Genomic DNA, 9,431 nt, shown 5'->3' on the forward strand with positions numbered 1-9,431 from the left:
TCAAAGGCATATGTATTAAATGTAACACAGGGCACGGGTATTTTACTTTACAGGTCCACGTAAAAACTGCATAGGTAATCAGAGTGCATGTGAAGAAAGGTCTGGCATAATGTGACATTTTTTTACTGCTATAGGTTGTAATCCGTGCATTATTGTGATGTTTTTTTGTGCAATATACAATGTGAGGAAGAAATGGAGATGCATTTAGCTTTGATGTGTTCTATGTAACATTTCAGTAGGCCTTCATAGTGCATAAAAATGCTACATATCCTATATTTAAAATAGATAACCTGCGCTTTAGAGTTATCCATGAAATTAATGTATGAAAACATAAAAAAAATGAACATACACTACCTATAGGTAATATGTGACTAGTATCATTGTAGCCATGCTTTTGCTCCCAATTTGACACACAGGGTAATTGGAGCCTAGTAACATTGCATGCTTTTTACTTGTTACATTGCTAGTGAATGGAGAAACCTGTACATTATTTTAAAAAAAAATGTGTGCATAGAAGCAGGAGAGACACCAGTGAATGACATGCTGCAAATATATACATAAACTGCCAAAGTCTTACAAGAGAGCCTCTCGACCCCTACTGCCTATCCTCACCTAAATGGTGTCTGGCAGCCTGCATATAACCACAGTACAGCATGACTTCTAAAGAATGGGTCCATAAGCATATTCTTCCTACGGGTGTACTGTGTCAAGTGCTAGACTGAAAAATATCTTTAATAAAGTTCTTATGAAAATATTATAATTAGTATTTTTAGTTGTATTTTTATGCTGAAACTGTTTTAATATCAGTCTATATTATCCTGTACAGGGACACTCACAATGGAATAGTGGGAGGCAGCACTAGAAACCTATTGTTTTTTTCTGCTGCCTGTACATGCTGACAACTAGCCATCAAAGTAAGCCTAATAATAAGCTTATTACTGTATTTCTGCTCCTACATTTCCCAATCAGCAGCCAGGTACATTGGGCTTGGCAGGGATTTTGTTGTCCCTTCACATTAAAAAAAACTATTTTGGACATCAGACAATTGCAAATATATTGTTTTTTAGATTATATTTCATTCCCCAATAGAGCACGGACATTGATCTTTTTTTCTTTTGTTTCATGGAAGATTTGAGTTGGCATTGAAGGCTTTGTTTTGCTCCATGACCCATTTATGATCTACATCAGAATTATTGATCCATTTCAGATCATTTATATCCTTAATTATTTAGCTGGAGCCATTGCTTTATCTCTGTTCTGATGGAATAAAAACTGCCCAGTGGTTAACTGCTTCTCCTAACAATGACATTGAGAGATGTGCTAGTTTGAAGCCCAGGATCACCTTGTGACCTTGGACAAGTCATTTTGTCACCAACATAGATTTTAATCTATATTCAATGGTATTTCCCACTTTTTTTAAACTTCTGTTATTATTGCAAATGCGTTAGAATTCAGTTGCTGGTGCCAGTCACAAACTAGCCATTCCATATGAGCTTGCTATGTACTACTGGTAGGTAAAATTAGAAAGAAGTTTTGAAGATCTGTTGTTATGAGCCGCTTCTCACTATATTACATAGCAGAAAGTAATGAGATAGCTTTCTTAGTGGCCCTTTATTTGTTCGTTTACCTCTATTAGACTCTCAGTATAACATCCCCGTTTGACCTTGACATGGGCTTGGTGTTGAACCTGGACTTATGAACCTAATCTCTCCAGATCATATGGTCATTCATTCCTGGACCAAAGTGTACCACCAAATTATTATCCAGTAGATTACTCGCCTTTTCAGCTTTCAGGACCTGTACCTCTTTTTTAAATGGTTGATCACCAGCCAATGTCACAAAAATGACACATAAATGCAAGTGACTACACACCAATTAAAAACGCAGTGAAATTAAAACTGAAGTCCATGTAAAAACAATTTTTTTTATCCTTTTGCAGTGGTCCCCTGCCCCCACTTAAGGGTAAAGTATTATTTTATCTTGGGGTTGATAGGAAATAATCTTACCCTATTTCTCTCTCATCCTGGCACCCAACCCAGTTACCCGATAGTCCTGAAAATGGGCTACTGGTCCTGCATCACTTGGAATGACATCAGACGTGCAACCAGCCATGAAGTGAAGCTTTCCAAAAATCTGCTGGGGTCCTATGAAGTTGCAAAAGCCTGCAGGAGAGGGGAATAAGGTAAGTCAGTCTCCTTATTAATCAATACCTTAGGAAAATGAGCACTGTTCCCTTCCACTTCACGAAGGGGATCCACTGTAAAGAAAAAAGTTTGCTTTTCCCCGGGTATAGCCTTAAATAATGAATATATAATGCATTATTAAATCACAACGTCACAGTGTTGACAATTTACACTAGACGTTTTGGTTTCCGTGGCTATTGGGTAATATAATAATATATAATTAATAATTAATCATCTTAACTATTAAAAGTAGGTATTCCTATGTCACCGAAACATTAAGTGATGGGAAAGCTTTCCAATGGATGTTTGGGTTGTTACTGGTTTTAGTTTCTTTCCAATAGGGTTGCAAAACATTAGCAAAAAAAGGCAAATATTTAGGAACATATGGTATGCTTTATGAATATAAGCATGGTGTTTTAAAATTAGAAGGGCTACAACTGTATTCAACTTGCCAGTGTCTCCATTTGTTTCTTTTTTTTTCATACTTCCTGTATATTTGGCAGATATCAGACAGAACAGGATGTTAAGGAAATTTCCCACAAATTGGATCTTCTTCCTGTCCATATGCCCAAAAAGAGAGATTAAAGCCTCATGTCTTGTCGAGTTCAAAGAAAGTGAGGAAAAGAGAAAACTTCTTTATGTTGACACATGTCCCTCTTAAATCTTTAAAGGGACACAGTTAAAATTAACCCTTTTAAAAACTACTAGAAAAGTGTAGAGTTAGGTTTTATCTGGCAGGTAATACATACCTTCTCTGCAGCATTCTGACCTAAACCAAATCTTTAGACTGTGCCAACTCCTTCAGGTACCAAGATACTGAAACCACACCAAAATGATTAATGACACAGGGCCCTTTGCCTGGATTGTAAATCATAGTATGTGTGTGGGCTCCATGAATTCTGCAATTCCAGTCAACAGTCAAGATTCATTAGATGTTAACCAGGTGTCACATTTCATTAGATGATGACAGCACAATACAATTCCGCACTACCATTCTATATCCTTGAGCAAAAAGAAATGAAGCTCGCCATGCTATGCTTTAGTAAAAATATAGACCTGATTGAAAATATGAAAGGGACATATTACTTCCTGATTTTAGTTCTGTACATGTTTTGTTTGACCAATCCCTCTTTTCCAGCTATCTATAAATTAAATTGGTTTTGTGTCAAGATGGTGCATTTTGTATTGTACCATCCAGCTACAACTGCAGCTACAACTTGCGACCTACATACAATTGTCAGAGTGTCTGCTTTAAATTGCACTTATCTTTTTGGCTATGAGAAAATTCTTATAATACATTGTTCCTAAGCTGTATTTTGGTAATTAAAATACTAAGCATTAAATGTGATTTGTTGCATTATTTAATTTCTGTTGATAACCTATTAAAAAAGAGACAAAAAATTCAAGAGAAAGGAATAGACCAGCATATATATATTGGCCAAACTGTTTCAGGGTAAACTGTAAGCAAGGGCTTTCTTTTATCAACAATATGGATACACCATAGTAATGGTCATAAGCTTAGGGTGTAGTTTATTTGCCCGGGTTATACTTCATTTAATAAAAGAATACCTTTTTGCCTGTAGACTACATACCAGACTGTAGGCACTTCCTGTCTGAAAAAATTGGGGACGCTTATGATAATGGGGCCACACAAATCCTATACTAGCCCTCCCTTTACCATGTAGCAGCCACATGGCTTGATTTGATCAGCCATTGTTTCCAAACACTGCTTGAAGAATCCTGTGTGTGCATACGTTATATAGAGAAACATACATTTTCAGCTGTGAAAGAAGATCCTTAGAAGCTCAAAAAACATGTTTAAAATAAAAGAAATACAAACAGCTTTTCTGGCACTGAAAGGGTTGACCAGTATTCTGCAATAGTATTTATGCAAGCTGCAGAATCTCAAACACACTGCTCGGCTCAATCTGTTTGTGCTCTTGTCTGCTATTTTCAAGGGTTTTTAATCACAACTGTAGCAGATTGATCAATGACAGATATAAGCAACAACTTTTGCATGCCAAAGGTGCAGGATATTTTTATCTGAGATAATATTTCTCTCTTAAAAGGGCCCAGCTTTGCTATGTATTAATTAAAATCTAAATACTAAATATTGATTGATGCGTTATCAGGCAGAGCAGTTGGGCCCTGCCACATTGATTTTTTGCAGTGATTTATTATCATATTTAAGAAAAATCATTTTGTGTGATTATACGAGGAAATAGACTTTAGTGAGGGTGTAATTCTTTTGTATCACTTTTGTTGTGAGGAGGACGGACCAATTCCTCAGTTGTGTCTAAGATTGCAGATATCCTTCATTGCTTCTTCTCTTTGGCTTCCGACAGCTAATGCTTTAAGCCTGCTTGGTCTTGTCATTAGGAATAATGGGTATTAGGATTAGCTCTTTAATCACAACTAAGATTCACAGATGGTATGAACCTAACATCTTCAAATTATCAAATTAATAACAAGTATTTATTTGTAACAGGTTTACCTCCTACAACAAAAGACTAAGTCAATGGGGAGGAGCAGATGTCAAATATATAAAAATACAACTCTCTTCTATAATGAAATACAATGAAAACAGCAAGAAATGGCTAATGAAGTTATGATACATGTTATAATATGCTCTGATGAGAACCTTAAAGAAAAAAACAATTTTAAACTAGACAGGCACAAATAAAAGGGCCTTTGAATGTGAAAATACACCTCTGTTTTCTTTTATTCTTCAATATGTGTTACAATTTACATGTAATAATTGTGTTTAGATCTATATTGTTTTACAGTATACATAATTAGATGTATCTAGTAACTAAACTGAGTAGATATTCTTTTTAAAACAGATATTGGTGTGCATATATGTAAATATTAAATATGTATACATATCAAATAAATAAATGTACATAATGAATATTTGAATTATAGTATATGAATGGGAAACCAAAGAACAATGCCTAAAATAGTTTGATAAGACTTGGTGTCGTAAGCTACAATTTGCTTTTAAAATGTATCAGCTTGCTATACCCTAAATGTGGTAGTTGCATTAGTTTTCTTTTCTCGGACACAGTTTCTACAAGTGTAAAAAAAACTGTTGATTCTACCAGAAATATAGTGTGGTTAATCTTCCTGTGCACTAAAATAAAAAATGGCATTTGCTACAAGGGCCCTTGGGTGACAATGCTGCTTCTCTATAGATACAGTACCGCTAGTTAGTATTGCCCTAAGACTAGAAGTGTGCTACTGTCAGAATCAGATGAAAATAGGGGGGAAACCCTGAAAAATGCAGCTGCCACACATAGACTGCAATATTTTATACTTTTTGTGAGGGGCTTGGATGTGATTGCTTCAGGTTTTCTGTTCCCCTGCCTTCACCAGGGGGATGCACACGGGAGCATACAGAATTCACTAGACTGTAGCTTGGTTATCATACAGCTATGTCTAATATAGCAGACATGTCTAACACAATTGGCATGACATACCAAACTAGGGTGAAATTGTAGAAAAATAATAGTAGTACCAAATCCACCAAATTCCCAAAAATCTTGGATTTTTGGGGATTAACATATCAAACAGATACCAAAGGTACAACTGGGGGTCTGTAAAATAATCTGTAAAATATATTTCACTCAATGGTTTAGACAATTTTTCAGACAGCTTCTCAACCAGGGTCCTTCCAGAGGTTGCAAGGGGTTCCTTGAGCAAACAACAATTTGTGCCTCTCAGGTCAGTTTAGGTGATACTAATGATCTTTTTGGCTATCTGTAGGGGTGACATTCTTCTCAATGGCCTGCAAAGAGGGAGGCATTATTCCTACTGACAACAACACTAGTGTACTTTGAGCTTTGGATATTGAAATTATAGCAGGGGTTCCCTGAAGATCTAAAAAGCTATTTTAAAGGTACCCCATTGTTACAAAAGTTCTAGACAACTGATGCTGTTAAATTGTAGTTTTTGCCAGCACAGTGCCTTACCATATATTCTGTTCCTTAGTATTGCTCTGATGTGTACTATATGGTACAATGCCACCTCAAACTTAATTGGCCACTTACTGTCCAGTGCACTGCCATTGCAGCCTTCTCCTCAGAGACTTGGTTGCCTGATCATTATTAATGATGGGCTGTCATGGGATGCTGAAGTAAGTATTTTAATTTTGCCAAATTGCAAATGCATGTGGCCTAATGGGGGATTTCATTTCCTCCTGAGACCTGTATATGCCCTTGCATGAAAGCAGGAAGCAAAATCTTTACACCGTGCTTTCTCTCTTCCCACCAACATACTGGTGTTGCATGGTAATGATTCAATGTTGGTGGGTTATGTACTGCTGCTATACAGCAATTTGAATTATTTTTTAACGTGATAAAGATACCCCTCTCTGGACTAGATCTTTTTCTTATTTCTTTAAAACAAACCTGGTCCGAACTATAACTTTGCATCTTTGAGCCCTGGGGTACCAAGTAAGCTCTACGGCATGGTCCTGTACCCCACAACAATTTGCAGGCACCAATGGGATTCATCCACTATGTAATATGTAATGGAAAATTGATACACTAAAGATGAGAATTTTTCCAAAACAGAAAGATGAAGGCAAAGTTTAGTTACTGGAGGAATAGGAAGTATTTTTAGATTTTTTTTTTTGCTGTGGCACCATATTCAGGACATAGCCAGGTTGTGACAACCAGAAGAATACACTGTTGTATCCTAGTTTTAGAAATGTTTTAACTTCACAGTATTTAAATATTTACCAAATGTCTTTACATAATCTGAATAAAATACCCTTAAGGAATAGAACTATTTCACACTTTCTGATTAGTAGTAAAATAAAATGTCATAAGCACTGCCCTGATTATCCATAGACATGGATCGTATTGTCTCATTCCTTCACCTTCCGCTTACAGTTCCTTTATTTGTAAAGAAGATAGGCAATGTTGTATGACAATACACATTCTAGTTACTCAAATTCAACCTGGGATATGGTGTTAGATGTGTTATTCACCACTTTCAAACGTAATGAACTATATCAGCATCAAAAAGGCTCCAGTTCTACATCAGTGGCCAAAATATAAAAATTCCTGAGTGTACCTGGACACATGTGTACATTTGATTACCATGCATCAGATGCTGGCAAAGAAATTGGAAAACTGCACTATGCATCAGCTGCTTTAAAACACTTCTATAGATTTTTTTTCTCTTTAATTCCCTTATCGTTTTTATTTATTTGGTTAATGGTATTGAACAGATTTTAGTCTTAAGACCTCATTTAGCAAGGGTTTATGCAGTCTATAAGATATTTAACCATTTGCAGTCAAGTTTAGTGATTCTTATGACAAAATAGAAAGTTTGCATTTTCCAATGTGAGTGTAGTAAGCATCAATACATAGAGTGTAAGACTGGATAAAGATTGGATGTGTTTGTCCCATTCATATATGTGCTACTTCAGCGAATGTGCGTACCTGGGCGTTCATGTCATGCTATACCCTGTGCTGCATTAGGGCAATCCATTTATTTGAATAGGCTTCTCAATGCTCCACAGTGGTCCTAAAATTGGATCTGCATTATTTTCGGGAGCACAGCCCAATGTACTATGCTTTGCCCTTTAGCTCAATGGGCCTAATTTATTAAAGCTCCCCGGGGCTGGATAGGATACACTTTCATCCATGAACCTTGGTGATCCGGAAACACTGGAATGGATTTCTTCGAAGTCCTGGTTAACTCATGAAAGTTTATCCTCTCCAGTCTGTGCTGTGTTGTGTGATGTGTTCTGAAGGTGCATCGTGGTGCCATTGAGAAGGAATTCAAAATTCTACACATGATAAATAATATGATTAATTTTTAGTATATGTTAACGTCTAGTTAAAGTTAAAAGTGAAGCCTGGAAATACATACGTATCACAAAGCCTACCTGCTAAGTAGTTTAGGTTTTTTTCCAGCTATTGTTGTACTTCACCAACCCTCCCTTCTTTTTATTTGTAATCTGCTGATCCTGAAAGGCACCTGCTAGTGATGCTGGAACACCCTCCTTGCTGCCATTAACGCATAAAATGTCTAATGTAAACCAAAATTCTGCTAAGAAGAATTGTCTCATTTCCACCAATTAGTCTAAATGTGATTGGCGATGATGGAAGCTGGGAAATGATGTTATACAGCACAGGCTCCTACTGATTTTTTATAAAGCTGAGTGTACTTAATAAGAAGGAATCACAGCCTTTGAAAAGGATTTCTACTACTGTATTACTACAGATGGCCAAAAGAATGTGAAGGTCTAAATGACTTAAATGCATTCAGTTTCTTACTCATGAAGGTCTTCTTTACAGGGCTATTTTTTCTCTTCCATTCATATGTGTTTATCACAGAAATGTGTATAGTGATTTATATATATTCACATTACAATTGTCAATCCTTGACTTTTTCACAGGTTTCTAGAACAATCTGAAAGCCCCAGACATCTGATTTCCAAGCCAAAGTTTAAATGGCATGAAAATCAAATGTAATACTTTTCCAAATGGTGGCAGCAGCAGAACTATGGCACTTTGATCTTTTCTTCCCAGAGAAAATTGTTGGTGCTTGCAGAGGAGCTTGGCACACATATACAGTATGTGTGTCTGTTGTGTATCCAAAACGCCATGTTTAAAATGCCTATCCTTTTACCAATTGGAGTTCCATAAAATGCACACCTCTAAATCAACAACCGTGCTAAACTTAGCACTCTGAATAGGTGAAAAAGTACATTGGTCGATTTTAGTTTTTTATACTTCATACCCAAATACATAAATATAGCTAATAAGTTCCAAAGTCCTAGAAAAGTCCCCTGTAAATATTCTTTTTCCAATAGCCTTTGGCAATAAATCCCATTCTGGCCTTCTCAAATTAATTACAGTCTAGGATCAATGGCCTGAAACAGCTCTTACCACACAGAAAAGAAGTGAGGCAGGAGAAGTGTGACAAGGCATTTAGCAACACAAAAGCCCCAGCCATAACTTGGTAATTGCCAAAGGAAAATAAGGGAATCTGCATATATTTACCATGTGAACATAAACTATAGAATATGGTATAGTAGCACAATAAGTCACTAGTTGCGCTAATATTTTTAATAAAGATGAAGGAAGTCATCAATAAAGTAACCGATATGGTTAAATAGAAACATATGTTGTTAACAACTGGTATTGCAGACCTCAGGGTTTGTCTTTGGATGATCTTAGAAGTATGCTTTTAGTGTAACCAATTAGAACAAGGGCAACCACAAGAAAAGGC

General features: G+C 36.3%; 1 long non-coding RNA gene across 1 annotated transcript in view; it reads right to left on the reverse strand.

The window, feature by feature from the left end:
• Positions 1–2,292, reverse strand: part of LOC140331999 (uncharacterized) — a 24,791-nt gene extending 22,499 nt beyond the window's left edge. Inside the window, exon 1 of the long non-coding RNA XR_011921010.1 lies at positions 2,007–2,292. This is a non-coding gene — a long non-coding RNA (uncharacterized lncRNA). The remainder of the gene's footprint in view (positions 1–2,006) is intronic.
• Between the last annotated feature and the right edge of the window lie 7,139 nt (positions 2,293–9,431).

This window comes from Pyxicephalus adspersus, chromosome 5 (genome assembly GCF_032062135.1).
Source record: "Pyxicephalus adspersus chromosome 5, UCB_Pads_2.0, whole genome shotgun sequence".
NCBI lineage: Eukaryota > Metazoa > Chordata > Amphibia > Anura > Pyxicephalidae > Pyxicephalus > Pyxicephalus adspersus.